Below are 18,140 nucleotides of genomic sequence, written 5' to 3'. Positions count from 1 at the left end.
TTATTCCGTAAGTTATGAATCAAAAATATTTCAAGCGTGAGATTAAAATACCCACAGATTTTAATGTTCAAACAAGCAGATATGGACAATCGATTTGAGGGCAAAAAGTTTCATACAGTAATGAAATGCCTCAATGATTACTATATAAAAAATAAACCGCAAATCTAGATTCTGACTCATACTTTGGAATTGAATGTTTTCTCTACATTTGTATAGATGGAGTCCTCTGCGTTTTTTTCATTTGGGTTCTTCTGTATCGTCTACAGAGTTTGATATATTGTGTTGTGGTTGGTGTCCATACAATAAGAATTTCATGAACTTGAATGTTGAATAGACCTGAGAAAGTCACTCTCTGAGTGACAAATCAAGAAACCGCTGGTAGGTTATCCTGTTAGTCTTATGTGAATAGAAGAGGGTTAGGTGATGTAATATCTTGATTCTTCAAAATAAGGGTATCATTGACAACTCACTAAATCACTTCTTTGATGAACTTCATTTATCAATAAACGTTAACAACAATGATTTTATACAATAGCTGCACACCATCGTGATGGCTAATTGAAAACTGAATTCCTGCGGTGTTGCCGCTTCGACTGAATACATGACAGGTCAAAATTAAAAAATCGGCCATTCTAGTAGTTTGAATCTCGAAGTAATTGATGAAATGATGATCTAATACCAGACATGACTGTCAATACTCAATCCTTTTAGCGGATCGAAACAGCGCTGTCTGTTATTGTTCAATCAGAAGTTCATCTTACAACGCAAGCCTCTGCGCTGTGAAAGATATAGGCCGAATATCGTTCAGCAATCGACGTCGAAGCTTGATTTTGCTGACCGTCTTGGGGGGTCTCGCCTATCTTTGATATTAGAGAATTGAGTCTTATGTCGATCCCAATAGATAGCGTCTCTTTGGAAGAAAGCATCGTCTTCACTTTCAAAGCAATTTGAAAGCCGTCATAGGATGCAGTTCCAAACTAAGACGGCCTTTAAACCCGAATGAAGATAGTAACACTGAGTTTAAAGAAGGTTTCCTCAGGTTCAAAATCAACGGCAACCTATTTATTGGCTGAAAAATGCACATTTTGTCCTTCGCACACATTAGACTGAAGGTGTAATCATTAGTGGCTGCTCAATTTGTCATTTTGAGAAGAGACGTCGTATTCGGTGATTGAAATGACCCCCTGTTCAAGAAAGTCGCAAAGCCTATTTCTCTAATCTATTTACATCCAATACAGGACCGTTCGTAGCTGCCCCCAAAAATTGACGCTAGCTACTTTTTCACTTCCATAGAACTGTTGAGTCTGGATAGCAGTTCACTTTTATCTCTTCGAAGTTCTTCTCCCGAAAGATATGACTTGATCATCGATAATTCATTTCATTTTCTTGAAAAACTGTAGATCAAAAGACTGTTTAAAGGTAACGATGATGAACAAATTCTCCATATTTCGACATTAATAATATGAGCGCTACAATTCTACAGAATCAAAATATAAGTAGACCGTCGATGTCTGTTAGAACATCTTCAATTGTATCAGCAAAACGGCTACTTGTATAGCACGATGATCTTGGAATACCTTCATGAAAATCTGGAGTTGAGAATATACATGAATATCTGATATAGAACAAGCATGAAACATTAATTTTGACCAAAAAATTTATTTTTATGGACTCGATGTCTCTGCTGAGAATTGCTTCAGAGTAACAGAGTATTTATAGTCGATTTCTCAGGTCTCCATTACTCAATGAATGAATATTTTTGATCTGAAATGAATATTATTTCAAGGATATTCTTGTGCCGGGGCGCTGAAAACATTGCATGAGAATCAAGTTGAATCGTCTTTATCGAAAACAGGTGCGTATAAGTGGTACAGTGGATTTTAAAAGCGGTCTAGATGTGGTGGAGATCTTCCGGTCGGCCATCTACATCAACAACTGAATTCAGCATCGCTTAAGTGAAGGAAATGCTGACTGAAATTCGTCGTTCGAGCCTCAGAGAAACAGATGCTGATGTTTATCATTTTAAACGATTTTTCAGGAATTAAACGCGTTGTAGCTCGAATAGTACCAAACGACGTGAATTTTGGTGCTGAAGGTTGCTGAAGGTGAGACATGGGCTTACGAATTTGATATGCAAACAATCTAATAGCCTAACGACATTTCACATTCATTTTCTCTACGAGAACAATCGGTATTATACCATCACGTACCATGAATGGATGGATGTAAAAAATAAAGAGAAGTTTTACGACATTGCGGTTTCTACACTCTGGTCTATCATTACCAAGAAATGTTTAGCTGAATGTATCACCCAATCATTATTCAATTCTTACTGTTTTTCTTATGCCTTTTTTTGTATCATCGCTGAATATATTTCATACCAATCGTTCGATACCTTTTTGTTTTTCAAAACAAACTTTTATAACTCATGCGTTCTCAAATAAAATGTGCGACCGTGACTGACAACCTCTCTACCTCTAATTATCCATTTGAACATAATTGTTTGCATAACATATATCATAAATAATTTATATTCTGCTAAAAAAACTGAATATTTTATTTGTATAATGGCATTAACCGGCTTAGTCTACAGTATATATTTGTAGATATACGTTTAGAAATTATGATGTCATTACTTTATGTTTGTTCTTCTTCTAGTTTCTGAAAGTTAGCAGTTGGCATTGACATAAATGATCATGAGGTGTTCATATGGTCATATATGGAATGGATTTAAATGTTTGAAATTTTTTTTATGTTTAACAGCTGTTGATCAGCTACGGACGACAACCCTCAGATATAGAAACTTGTGCGAGCTGAGGATTAACGAGGTCTCACCTTGCGATTCACACAACGGCAACACCGGTATCTTCTAGTAGCAAATTTGTTTTTTTCTGAACAATTTCGATGACCTGGACTGTCGGAGTTTGCGCTGCCACTTGCCGTGGAGAGAGACCTTTACTGCTGTTATCTTATTTATCGCAAATGGCGGTGTAGTAGTAGTAGTAAGATTCATTTTCTTTTTAACAAATTCACAATTTGTATAAGAATAGTCATGCTCATCCTAGATCATTAAGAAATACAAAAAATACAAAATTACACAGAAAAGTATATACAAATAAAAAAATCCACACGCACAACGTTGCTACATTAACTACAGCTTATGCACAAAAGCAATAACTGTTAGAGTATTCATCGTGAAACTCAGCTAGTGAGTAAAAAAACTTTTCTGATAAAATATTATCCATATTTCTTTTAATTCAACTGTGTTGACTGATTTGTGTTTTACATCACAGGGAAATTTATTGAATAGCTTCAGGCCTAGGTGTGAAGAAGCACTGGTTGTCATTTTGTATTTACAGAAAGGCTTACAGCAATCAGTTGTTTGCTCAGTTTTTTCGAGTGTATATCTCTGATATTCATGAAAGTATTCTTGTTATTGAATATGTACAAACATAATTCCAAGATTAAGTAGACATGGCAGAGTGAGAACACCTAATTCTCTGAAAATTGGTGCATGGTGCATGATACATTTAATTTTTATTTATTGCAACAATACATCATTGAAAATTGTTGAGTTGTCCCACAGACTTATACCAAATCTTACATCAATATTAAGGACTTTTTAGAACTGGTCTTAAAGTTCTGAACATATGTCTATTAGATATTATTTTATTTATTATGTTTTGACAGTGACTCCTCCAGTCGAGGTTCTCACCTATAATGATTCCAAGGGACTTCATTTTTCCATTATTTTTGCCGAAGATGGAAACGAATTAATTGTATTTTTCCATTATTGAAGCAGAGATCATTGGACCCACAGCAACTTGATATGGCTTCCACAACATTGGCAAATTTCGAGGTTAGAATATAATCGTTCTTTCCAGAAATTAATGAGGATGTGTCATCGGCGTAAGTGAATAATGCTTCATTTGTTACTTCATCGATTTCAGTGATTTATATTATAAATAAAACTGGACACAAAGCCGATCTCTGTGCTACGCCAGTGAGACAGTTCAATGAATCCGAATATATATTATTCATTTTACCTTTTTTTTCATGAACGTTGAAATCCAGTCATAGTTGTAAATCTTTACTAGTAATTTATCATGACCGACACTGGATGCTTCCATCTACAAGCTGCCCATCATCTCTTTAATCTCCGCATCATCCTCTTTTGAGAAGGAGCGTTGCATGCTTGTCTATATTGAATTTCATAACGATAGCATGCGTGTACTCTTCCACCGTCCTCAAGGACTGATGTAGGACCTTTCCTCCAGAGGCATAGAGTTGTAATAATGAAACATAGTTTGAGCTATTAGAAGATTATATTCCATCAATTTTGAAGCTGATAATTTTGGAAATGTCTTCTGTACCTTTCCAACGGTAGAAATATATCAAAGATTCATATTTCGAAGATTTCCCATTGTTATAAAGAAAATATCAGGAAATTGTCGTCATCCATCAGACACTGGAGCAGAAAGGTCTTGTAGGTAGATATTTATCAGGAGATGGAGCAATATCCAATAACTTTTTGTGACCCATGTCGGGCTTACATCGAAACTCGTTATTTACTTAACTCTGTGTCTCCACCAGTTATTCCACCCAGACATCATAAACGGTTGGAAATTTCTGTACTAAACAAACAAAATTAATAGAGGCTTTGGAAGAATATTCGGAACCCTTTCAGAATATATGTGAAAAGTTTCGGAGAATTTGGAATCGTAAACAAGAAAGCAATCAACTGTTAATGAACTTTGTTGTTTACTTCTACGACGGACTTTGTTAGAGAAAACATTTTATTAACAACAAGTTGCTGTATTATACTCCTAGAAGAATTACTATTACGATGTTATTGAAGTTACGATAATAAAGATAAGATGAAAATGTTAAATGTCAGTGAATGGGAGGCATAGTTATGTTTATTTTTTTCCATTATTTCATGTAGCTTTTTCAATACTCAGAAAGAGTTCTTGAATCGGGCTGATGAAATATCATTTTTAAGAAACGTGAAAGAAGATGTAGAGTAGAATTGCAATATAACTATCAAGTTCACCATTGTTCTTGTCAAAAAGTTCAATTTTTCCCTCAAATTAATAGTTGAAAATTTTGAAATCTGACTTTATTCAATACCTGCAGAAGTTTGACCTGAAATTTCTGAAAGAAGTTCACTTATCATGTATTGGTCACTTCATCAAATAATCATTGATATGTGCCTCTGTTCATGAAGATCTTTATCCTTCTGAATAAATGAAGGATTTCCATTAAATTATACGAATGTTCGAAATAGTTATCATTCTATACGATCGTACAGGTTTCCAATGTTTTATTGAGCAGGAAATTAAATAATCATGGTAAACTCTTTGAACTCTGCCCTCGACCAAGAAACTTTTGCTAACGTAGTAATAAATAACAGAAGATTTAACTTTCTCGTGAAACTGGAAAGCGTTCTTTTTTACAACTTTGAACTTCATATTAATTGCATAAAGGAGATTTCTATCGCAAACTCGGTTCATAAATTTCCAAGGCAAATATCTCAGTAGTTTTTCACCGAAATATATTTCCTCCGTAGGATGAAACACTTCCACTTACTCTTCACAAGCACTGAATTATTATCTGTAGAACGCTCTGAGAGCGGTACCTTGGTGAAAGTAGCGATTCGTTTTGGACTTCAATCGCTGTGGGTGATATTATTTATGAAAACCTCCTCCAAATGCAGGAATTCTTGAAAAGGGTAGTTTTAGGTTCGTTAGGTGAACTCTTGAAGGTTTAGACTGCTCTATTCTGCCACATTCTTCACACATTAATCGCAGAGGATCTCATTCTTCCTTCAATGATCCTGAATATCGAGGTTTCCTGTCATGTTTGGGTATTCATTCAGGCAGACGGCCCTTTTCTGAATCGAAATCACCATCGGAACATGCCACCATCTCATATATGTTAGCAAAATTTGGAAAAAGGCCTGATTTGAGCTTCTCGAAGCATTTAAAGTTATAAGGTGTTCCAAATAATGTTCTAAGTTAATAAGAAGATGACTGCCAAGACATATTGGTATCAAATTTAAACCCAAAAAATTAATAGATGCAGCACGTATAGAGTATACCAGTTTGTCAATCTCAAAGCTGAAACCTTCATGAGATGATATGCCCATGCCCTAGCCAATTCCCATGCTCATTATATTCATGTTTGTTCTATGGGGAATATTGAGACCAACAAAGCAACCATTATTCAGTCTAGCACTGATGATAAAACTAAAGGCAGGTCAAAATAGACAGAGAGAAAGAGGAACAGTTGCTGAGGAAATTTTAGATCGTATCATTGATATTTGATTTTAACGATTCATATGAAATTCAGTGACTTTTCTGAATTTATGAAATTGTATACTCACTTTGTGCCCCTGAACATTGATTTCATTATCATAAAACGGTACAATACGTACTTATATTATACATTCAATAAAAGTTGAATATGTCAGATTACCTAGAGAATAATGTTGAATGAGACTGTGGATATCTTGGACCCCACTATGTCTTGGCACAATCACGTCGCTGGAATTGCAAAGGCTGCTTCTCAAAAGCTTGAAACACTGTTCCGAACCATAAAACTGTACACACCTCAGCAACTTTTGATGCTTTATAAAGATCAGATCAGACCTTCTTTGGAGTATTGTTCTCATGTATGGAACTTCGCCTCCAAACATACCCTAAAGTTGCTGGATTCCACCCATAAAAGAGCCACCGACCTGATTGGATACGCGAACATCACGTGCAACTTTGGTAGCCTGGATCATCGAAGAAAGGTTGGAGATTTATCTCTCTTCTATAGATACTTTCACGGGAAGTGTTCAAGTGACTTGGCACATTTGATTCCACCAAGAGCGGTACATATCAGAAATACGCGACGGAGTATGGCTGCTCATCGCTTTGAGATTCAACTCAGTAAACCTCGAACTCCACTGTTCAAGTACTCGTCAATTTGGAGAACTGCGTTTATGTGGAATAAACTTCCTGAGAACGTTTTTCCAAATATATTCAATCTCCAGCGATTCAAATCAAACGTGAATCGCTACTGTCACACAGGCACCGCTCTTAGAGCACCTTGAGGATTCACCTGTAGTACTTGTGTTTTGTCCTTGAAAAAATAATTACTTTCTGAGTAGTCAAGGGGTATCAAATTTATGGACATGATACAGGGACACAATATGCTTTTTTATAATTCTAGGGTTTCAACTTCTGAGGGTTGTCGTTCATAGTCGGCGACAGCTGGTCGCTGGTCGTTTTTTCAAATGATTAATCATCTATTCATGCAATCCACGAATAATTTTCAGAAGATATACCTTATTATTTTTATAGGAGCATCGTTTCTTATATTCTATCTTCTATAAATTCATCATTATTTTCAAAAAGTATCAAGCACCATACGTCCCAGACAATACAGTTCTCAGATGGAAGACAATCATGGATGGCTAATATTTGATTCAAGAACCAAACAGATCAGACTTGTTCGACTTATATTCGCAAAAATAGGATTGCAGACAAGGTCATGTTTATTGCGGAATTAGAACCCGTTTTCGATATCTAATAATTGATGCTCTTCATTAGAAATTTCATCAACAGCAGTTCTAAATGATTCATCGACGAACAACGATAAGAGTCAAACCGTGCCCTAATTTTGTTCAATTCATGTACTGATCAATCAACAATGACTGTACACAAGTTTGCCACTATCAATTGAGAAAAAAAACTAGAGAGAAGTTGAACTTGTTTCTTTTACCCAAACTTCAAACAAGAATTTTCGCTTCTGGCTCGTGGAAATCAAACAAAAACCCTAAATCAACTATTCAATCACACAATCCTAAACACAACCCAATCCAAACCTAGTGCGAAATTTATTGGAAAGACAAGCACAATTTTGAAACGCTTCCCTTCAGTTTCGCAAATAGTGATTTAATTGTCAAGCTGACGCAAACATGCAATGTTTCATTCAAAGCCACCACGGAACAAATCAAATGTCCAGTTCGGTTTACTCTTTAAATGGCATGAGGCTACAGAGACGGATTCTCTGAATAGTCATGAAAACAAGATCCAAATGAGAATTTCAGTAGTTTCTCAACAAAATTTTTAATGTCAAGCTGAAACGTACTCGCATTTGTTTCTAATCTAATCTGAACTAAAATTTAGTCAGTGACATGTTAGATAGATAGTTATTAGATTATACATGAGTCAGGTTAGATTTCAAATAGTTCAAATAGTTATAGTCGAAAACACAAAATACAAAATGAAATCTCTACAAAAATGATGATCAAATTGTCAAAAACTTCGAATAGGCATACTTGATTTGGAAAAGAGATTATTAATGTTAACCATGTATTACAAAAAAAAATGTAAAAATTGTTAAAACAAGGTACACGATTTTGAAACCATAATGTCCGAAGATATCATTGGGAAAAGCAGTAACTTCATATTTATCACTCAATATTTTTTTTAATTGACTAGCAAATTGATTAATGACAGTCTGTGAACTCAATATGAATCAAACGATAATATATGATTCTTCTGCTTTGATCATTATATAAATGAGTTACCTTATTTTTCGCAAATGTATAAATGAAAATATATTTAGAACGGTTTATTCATTCTTTGAATTGAAAGAAGTGTTTCTCAGAAGACATAATTTTTTGGGGAGAAAACTTTTTGTCTTTCCCTTCTACATACTAAACATCTAGTAAACTCTCAAAAGAATAAAGAAAGCAAATAATTTAAAAACAAACTCATTATCTCATAATATGTTCTGCTCACTGCAGAGAAAAAACCTGATGGAGAATGCTTTCATCTTTGAATTCTCAAATTGCTGTAAAGAAATGACTCTTCATTCTGAAAATCGACAATTTTTGGATTTCCCGTCAGGAAAAAAATATTATTCCATTATATTCAGCATGGGAATTGTGGGATTCAATGTGCCAATTTTAATCCAGAACTTTGGAAGTTCAAGTACCATATGTATTCAACTTATGAATATAACGACCGAATCGATCAGAAAATTTGATTTTTTGTCTTTGAATGAAGCTTCTGTAGTTCAGATCGTAATTGGTCTGTGAGTATTTATACCGTTGATTATATTTCTATTTTTGTACTGAAAATCAACAAAGCCCTGTGAAAAACAGAACGAAATCGATGTCATTTATTTATTGAAAATCTGAAGAACAAACAGGATAACTCCTAAATGGTGGACATCATGTAGTAATCATTATGTATCGTATACTTCAAGCAGAATGAAATATAACGATATTGTTGAATATAAACATACTTGAGTCAAATAGCAGTCGAATAGGAAAAATTACAACTTGCAACAGTTATTCCGAGTTTCTCAGGAAAATATGTTTTGCATTCTATGAAAAAAAAAAATCACAAACTCATAAAAGAGCTCTGAATAATATATCAACAAGAGATTTTCTATTAGGATATATTTATATATTCGCAGTCAGCATTTCATATGAGAATAATAATGATGAGTAATATCTTTTTCAATTCAATGGGATTTATGTTTTACTGTTTTTGAAATGATAATCATTGCTGATATTTATTTCATCATAAAACCTCTCTGAGTTATTTCGATTCACACCAGACATCGACCAATTTGTGACATCGAAACAGATAGTAATGTACTTTGTTTTGGACATGCACGTTTGTTTCATTTATTTTAGTTTTGACCAAATCTGCAACACGATCAATCTGCCACAATTGCGAAGACAAACGGGTCTGAGTTTTGTTAAAAAATTCCGAAACGAACCGTAATCAAATTTCTTAATTTTTCACCACCAGAATAACATTGGAAAATTTCTAAATGAATGTCGATAACGAAATATTTATTCACCTGTAATGGCAGAGAATTTTGTCAAGTCCGAACTTTCCCCAAAAATTTGCATCACTTTCCGTTTCAATGAAAAATCGTGACATGTTTTGTACTGGATGAATACGAGTTGCGCAACCAATTCTTCTCGCTACTTGTCCACTACTAATTGGACACAGCTTTTGTAATATTCAAGGCATATTTCTGCCATCTTCCACCTATACATAAATAATTCGGTTTGGAAATAGGAGGCACGTACAACATACAGCATGAAGAGCACGTGACATATTGTGCGAAGGTATTGTAATTCGGTGTTACATAATGACGGAATGGAATGCAATGAGGCATGTCTCAGAGAAACGGAATGATGAGATTTCTGGAATATTCGGTTGGCTTCCATTCTTTGGAATAATGTGATTGGTTTAGATTCATTTGTCAGGATTACAGAAATAATCTAGGTGTTAGGTGTAAAAAAAAATCCCCTCAGGCATACCCGTATTACATGAGATGAAAAATGCGTGGTGCATACGGCATATTTCAAACACTTCTTTGGGAGATTAATAGTTTTCAAACTACAACGCGTGTTTTACTATACAATAGCTTCGTTAGGTGTGAGTCTTCCAACAGGACTTCCGAACTTTCATAAACGGCAATCTTGTTGAGGCTACATCTGTCAAATCAGTTGTCGTTTATTCAGTTTGTTTTGCCAAATCCCCATGGACAGATATAGCATTAAACACCACGTGCAAATGTTCGAGCAACGATCCGCGCGCTTCGCCTATTTTCCGGTCACCATAATCGTCCTACCGTAAGGACTATTCTCAGTGTGCAGGAAAAATTTGAGTCCACTTGTGTAGTAAATGATTGGCCAACACCCATACGTTGACAAAACGCAAAATCTGCAGAAGACATCGCTGCTGTCTGTGAGAGTGTGAGGTGGATCCCCTCAGAACGGCGCTATTTGCAAAACAGCTCATGACACATTGGATAATCTGCACGGGCGATTTGAAGACATTGTCATCTCACGTGGAGTTGATGTAAACTGGCCTCCAAAATCGTGCGATTTGACCCCGTTAGAATTTTTCTTGTGTTGTTGTATGCGAATAAGCCATAAACCACAGCAGTTCTCAAAGCCAACCAAACCCATACCATCGGTCAAATTCAGCCTGGTTTATGCGCCAGAGTTATGGAAAATTGGACATTTTGAATGCTTGCCACACAGACGAACCGTGGCGGACATTCAATAACGAATTGAAAATTCCGATATCTCACACACACTTTGTTTTATCCAAATTTGAAGATAGAAAGTGCTCAATGAAAGACCCTACATAAGTATATCATATGCCTGGAGAAGTGGCTTCATTTTTGAATAAACAAGATATGCATATAGATTATATAATATGTTGGTCAAACTGGCAGAATATTTAGAAATCGTATCCAGGAACATCATATGGGGTACGTAAATGAGAAAACAACTTCAACATATTCAAATCATCTTTCAGAAGAAAATTATATCTTTAATAAAGATTTCGCAATTTCGCTTACATGAAATAAAGGTTTGAAGTTAAATCACTTGCGAACAATGTACATTAATAAACTTAAAAATTCAAACATTTCTCAGGATGACCAACTGGATTTGAATCGATCATCATTATTGAACCTTTTGCTTTTGGTCTTCAGGTAATCATAATTGAGGATAAACCTTAGGTATATTGAAGTTTAGTAGATACTTTAGATAATTATGATCGAGTAAGTACCTCAATAGGTAGTATAAATTGTGATTACGTGTAGTATATAAATATTAGAGTGAAGAATAAACTTTCAGTACGTTGTCGCTACGAAAATGCGAAACATGTGTTATTCCTTAAATAAAGTTTGTTGGGATCAAATCGTGAGGTGTATTTCATGAAATTACACTGAATCTATATCCAGTAATGGCCGAATCAATCATAAGCTGTAATCATTGATTTTCATCAAGTAGCAGCTAATTTACAAACATAAATAGGTGAATGTATCATAATGAAGAATAATTACATGTCTTTTGAGTTACTGAACCCTAAATCTACCCACAACACTCTGCTTTCTATCCATTGGTCCACAAAATGGTGTGACAATATGCCTTGGGTACTAGTACCTTTGGTTGAGGCTGTAATAACGGCCATTGCGAGGGTAACATAAAATATTATTTCATTCATTGAGATCGAGGTCGATCACCCGTTTCTTCGGTGTCGATATTTTTCCAGTTGAAAAAGCGCTGAATTACTTTATGACTGTCGGACCTTCGAGCGTCGTTGTGGTCATGTTAAAATTTACTTAACTAAACAAATAAATATATTGCATCCTGACGATGATCATACACTTGGGAAGGTTGAAAAAACGCTGATATAAGGTTTTTGTGGATAGCGTAGCTAACGCGAGGGCTTGGGAGTTGCTGGGGGGAGACAGAGGAAGTCGGTCACCGGACCCCGTCGAGACGAGATCGGGGGTCTCATCCCTCAGCCTTCGAGGCTGAGGAAAGTGGCCTAAATCGGCGGCGTTACTTTGTTTGTAAGCGGGTGGTGCGAAATTAAAGAAAAATTCGTGTAGTTAAATTATGAACCGGTAATGGGTACAGGGGAGTTCGAAATTAAAGTGTTGGTGTTGAAAACATACCGGGTCAACGGAACCGATGATTGACCATGAACCACCCAAAGAGGCGTTATGTGAGTGTTTGTTATTTTTTTTGTACTAACCAGTTGATATTTAGAGAGAGTTCACATAATATTTTATCTGAGTCCACTTCCTATTTGCAGAAAGTTACATATTGTGTTTAGATGAAGTTGTTAATACAATTACCAAAAAGGGCGACAATTCAAATATACACCACTCTCCTTGAAGTAAAAGTAAAACTAAGAGTATTTTGTACCGAGTTGGCGCATTTGTAATTATTCAACAGGTTAGATTAATAGTAAATTGCATGGTAAAATTGGCGGCATTTCCTTTGTTCTAGTTTCTTTCATTTTATAGAATATAACATTTTCCTTTTATATAATATTTTACACGTTGTATTTATTTTGTCCATGGAGTCGTTTTTCTACTTATTATACTTTATATTTGAAACCTTGGACTTTCATTTTCTCTTGGACTGAGAAAAATACCATCCTCGTAGAGTAAGATGAAGTTAAGAGAACAAAAATAAATGAGAGACTTTTTTTTTGCAATCTATCTATCGAGAAGAGAATAGTGGGTGAAAAGCATTTCAATTAAGATTAAAATTCAGTTCTGGAACCACATAATGTAAGAGAATACTGTTGGAAAACAGTTGCTTCTTGTTGTTCGTCAGTAAATTTGAGTTCCAGAATAATTGTACTTTGGGTTCATCGTTTGTTTCAAGGACAAAACACAAGCGCTCTCAGAGCGGTGCCTGTGCGAAAGTAGCGATTCACAATGGATTTGAATTGAAGATTGAGTCCATTTGAAAAAAAAAACTCAGGAAGTTTATTTGACATGTTGGATTCAAATATCTCGATACTACAAAACAAAGTTTTTCTACACATGGAATAGTAGCTGCAAATATGCAGCTACTATTCCATAATTTCATCAATCACAAGTGATTTTTATGAAATGGGAAGTAGAGTAATCTTGTGAACTTGAATAATCCAAAATATATGAATATAACGACTTCTCAGTGTGGCACAAGGGTCTCGTTTTTGCCTACGTGCGTTCAGGATATGGATAACGTAAACTCAATTTTTTAAACCGACATACTTACTTATGAGGATACACTACAAAAACAGACTTTTGTCTATTTTCCACTATATTTCTTTATTGTTGACCGGTTTCGGCTATTATACCATTTTCAAAACTAGTTTTGAAAATGGTATAATAGCCGAAACCGGTCAACAATAAAGAAATATAGTGGAAAATAGACAAAAGTGTGTTTTTGTAGTGTATCCTCAGTGAACATGAATTTCCACAAAATAAACAAGTCGTCAATCGAAGAAGTGAAATACTTACTTATAACCCAATATATTGATACTGAAGACGAAAATACCACCAAATCCCAAATTCACGCTTAACATTTTCTGATTTTACCACAAATATCAGTTAAGAGAGTCCACTTCAAATCTTTAGTTTCTAAACTACATCTTCAGACCTTCATTTTATGAAAAACTTGAGGACCGTTCAAACTCTAAAATACCAGTTAGCAGCACTACAATTTTGACTGAGGTAAGCAAAATGAGTTGATCTATTATTCACTTACATTATCAGGTCAATGTCCAAAGTACCAAGCCTGTGGTAACATTCACCAAGATCTCTTAATATATCGGGTGATATTTTCTCATTAGATATTATTTGAAACTTGTGTAACTACAGAAAGTTCTGAATTCTATGATATGTAGCCTAGAAGTTGAGACATCCACCGTTTTCACGACCCAACGTGAACCATAGTGTACTCGTGTGAATCATGTTGTTGTTATAATTTCTGATAGATTACCTTTGAAATCACTTTTCAAAAAAAAAAAAAAAAGATTGAAGTGATTTTGGGTCCGTCAAAAAATAATATTGCATAAAATTTACTGAAATATCATTGTCTGCATCATCTGTGAACCATCAGTTTCGCAATTTTTAATTCCTCATTATCTATATTGTTAAACAGTGTTCTCTCAAATTCATTAGAAAAATAATTTCGTCGCATTCCATTCCTTCAAATTATTCCATCTAAGGTTTTTACTGTACTTCAAATGTGAATTCTGTTCACCGATAAAAATAATATGTAGTCAAATCACGTAGCTTCCATCCCAAACTTGGTGAATATTTTCAATATCTGAAGAAACAACTACCTACATTATATATTGTTATGTTTCAAGATTGAAACATTCCGACATTCATATGATTTACATAATTTCTCATTTGAATGTAGACATCGTATTGTCTACGAACTTCATACAGAGGTGGAGTTTTTTGATCAACGACCGAGCCTACCAAAGAATTTGCCCATTAGCCTACCCATTTGCAAATATAAGTTTACCGGTACCGGTAAATTAAGGAGTAACATGTATGAATTTGAGTATTCCTTGTAGGTTTCTGTATCATCGAGGGTAACAAAATCTATGCAATGGAAGTTGTATTCTCGGATTTGCTATGTAATTCGAAAGAACTGAATCAGACACTTCTTCAAGAGAATCGATAATCTGTGTTGATGAAAGTCATTGCTCTCAGTGTGCCGCGAATCATCGTTCGCTCGTTCAAAAATGCGCGGGTGACGGTCCAGCACGTGGCTGATGCAGATCAGCCACGTGGATCAGCCACGAACGCCATCAGAAGATGGCGTTTAATCAGTAGCTTTTCTGATGTCTTTGAAGACATTTCTACTCAGTTTTTGTTGATTTCTGCATTAGTTATAGAAATATTTCTAATTTAAAAGGGTATATTTCAAGAAAAGATGATTTTAGCCTTCTACTCCTTCATCTTGAAACAAAAATTTTGGGAATCTTCCAAAGAAAGTAAAGAAGCAATCAATTTCAAAAATTACCTCTGAACAAAGATATGTGGATTATGTAAAGAAGTAACTTTCAGACACACACTGGAAGAAAAATACCCCCCAAAACATCAATTCTCATATAAATATTGGATTACACGAAAGAAAAATACTTTCGAAACAAATACTTTCATATGAACGCTGGATTATATGAGAAACACTTTTCTTCATTCCATTTATATTCCAAACATTCGTATGGAGTCGAATCAGATATCATTCACAGGATTCCTACACAATATAATTACTGAAAGCAGTAAAATTCCACTTACATGGAACACTGTCATCCTCACTGCTAGACATCCAATATTTCGCCTCAAGACACTTGTCTTATCGGCTCGTCAATACCAGGGATAATATTATAGGAAAAAACACTCAATTCGTTCATAATTACGACTTTTTGACACTGAATGGGTTGAATCCACTGATGTTATCGATGACATTAAGTAAATAATAATAATTCGCTTATTTGATTAAATCCCAGTCATTGGAATCTTTGTTCGAAAGTGATCGACAATGTTTCATGATGACTTTCATCAGTTCGGACTTTCATTGTCTGATATATCATATCATAATTTTATGAAATTCATTGGAATTCTGTTTTGATTATAAGAGTATATTTTTAGGAGAGATTATTTTAGGAAAAACAGTTTTTGGCCTTCCATCTTGATACAAAAAAATGAAGAATCTCCTCAATTGTATCGAAATTGGGAAATAGAAGGCCAAAAAGTTTTTGTCTCACGGCGAATCATCGAATGTCTATCAGTGAGAATAACAGTGTTCCATGTAAGTGAAATTTTACTTCTTCCATCGATTAAATTGTGTAGGAATGCTGTGAATGATATCTGATTCGAATCTATACGAATGTTTGGAATACAAATGGAATAAATAAAAGTGTTTTTCGATTGAATCAGCATTTATATGAATTTATTTATTTCGGTGCTTCTATGTCATATATATATATATATATATATATATATATATATATATATATATATATATATATATATATATATATATTTATATATATGACGATTCAGAAAAAGAATCTGGAAGAAAAGTAGCTGAAATTTCACTTAATGAATCTTAGAAGACCGACAACAAAAATATTAACACAAAATGACGATAATTGTAGTTGATCTTCTTGTAAATTGGGATTATTTGTAACGAATACGTCTTTAAGTGACTTTCTATTTCCAGGCGATGTATGTAAGTACTCAAAAATATTGTTTTTTTCTGTTATTTTTTATACACCAAGAGGCAATGACGCAATAGTGATACTTTCACACATACACTCTAGTATTTACATACGTATTCAAGGTCTTTCATGAAACTGTTCTTGGATGTGGAATATGCATGATTTTTTCGATGAAAAATGTAATCAAGCAAAGAGTAGACTTCCGCAGACGTACTTTGGTCGCTCTCATTGACGAAAAAACGGAAAGGCCAATTTGTACACGTTTTCTTGTTTATTCTCGCACAAATTCATCGAAATAGTTTGAGACATTCAAGACATCACTTTGGCTGAGGTATCCTCAATGCAATAGAAAGGATGATGATCAGATCATTGAGGAGTTGCAAATTGTTCGGGACAGAAAAACCAATCAAATCAGGAAGCAAGTAAATCAAGCAAAAACATCAAAACGGAATCTCTCCTAATGAATAGGTTCGGTTTTTTATGAACACAACTTGTTAGTCATAACTTTCATTTTGAAAACAAACGAACGGATGTTCTTATCTAGTTACCCATTCATCATTTGGACGCATATGCACGATATGGAGAAAGTGTTTTATCCCATAGTAAGAAATGATGGAAATTGTAACAACCACGATTGCAATGAATGGGAAAGTACAACTAAGCTCACCAGTTTAAAAGGTGTAAATTTATTACTTCCCATGTACCGTTAATTGCTTCACAACTATGCATTGTTCAAGACAAGTTAATTCTTAACAGACTTCGTTCATACAAAAGAAAATAATTCACCAGAATAATTCCGAACAGAAGAAGAATTTCAACCTGGAATTAAATTAAACAAAACATTGAATACCCTTTCTGCTGAAAAACTGATCCAGTTCAGCAGTTGCTTTCGAATGTAATCATTGAAATAAAACTCGGGCTTAAGATATTTTGACGTTACTGCGGATCATATCCAAAATGACTTATGTTGTGTGCTCTGTCGTCGAATAGCCAGGTTCTGCTATATTTACTTTTTTTGCGAAAACATGTATATATGTTTATTTGAAGGTGCTTGACAATATTTATTGGTGTATTTCATCAGTTTGAACTTGTCTAATATAATATAAATTGATTTGAAATCCCTGAAATAATTTGTAAAAAATTAAAAAGATAAAGCGAAACAATAAAAATTTTATTAAACAAAAAACCGAAATAACAAAGGAATAACATACAAGCAACAACCAAAAAAATAAAAAATTGAAATATTAATACAAGCGATATGAAAATTTCTGTTTTTTACCACTTTTATTTGTAACTAACTGCAGTTCCGTCCTATATGGACATTCTCAAACTTATACAATTCATTGTATACATTTATTGTATACATTTATTAACCAGATTGTATACATTTATTTTACCACATAAAAGTGGTGAAAAAACATTTTATTTATGAATATTGGCAAAACTGTTTTTTGGTTTAATTTTTTCGTTATCTGATGTTTTTTCATCTCTCGTGTTTATTCTCTTCTGTGCTTGTTTCCTAGGCTTCTAATACATTCTTTTCTGCTTTCTTCTTCGGTTCTTCATAGGTGTAGTAGG

The 18,140-nt window shown here is 34.3% G+C and overlaps 1 protein-coding gene across 6 annotated transcripts in view; it reads right to left on the bottom strand.

Moving 5' to 3' along the window:
* LOC111505964 (uncharacterized) overlaps positions 1–18,140 on the bottom strand; it is a 405,865-nt gene that overhangs the window by 311,289 nt on the left and 76,436 nt on the right. The gene's annotated exons all lie outside the window — the stretch shown is intronic.

This window comes from Leptinotarsa decemlineata, unplaced genomic scaffold (assembly GCF_025532065.1).
Source record: "Leptinotarsa decemlineata unplaced genomic scaffold, Ldec_3_MD MMD2_P_RNA_scaffold_6, whole genome shotgun sequence".
NCBI lineage: Eukaryota > Metazoa > Arthropoda > Insecta > Coleoptera > Chrysomelidae > Leptinotarsa > Leptinotarsa decemlineata.
Note: the sequence above shows the minus strand (reverse complement) of the source record. Positions and strands in the feature narration are given on the sequence as shown.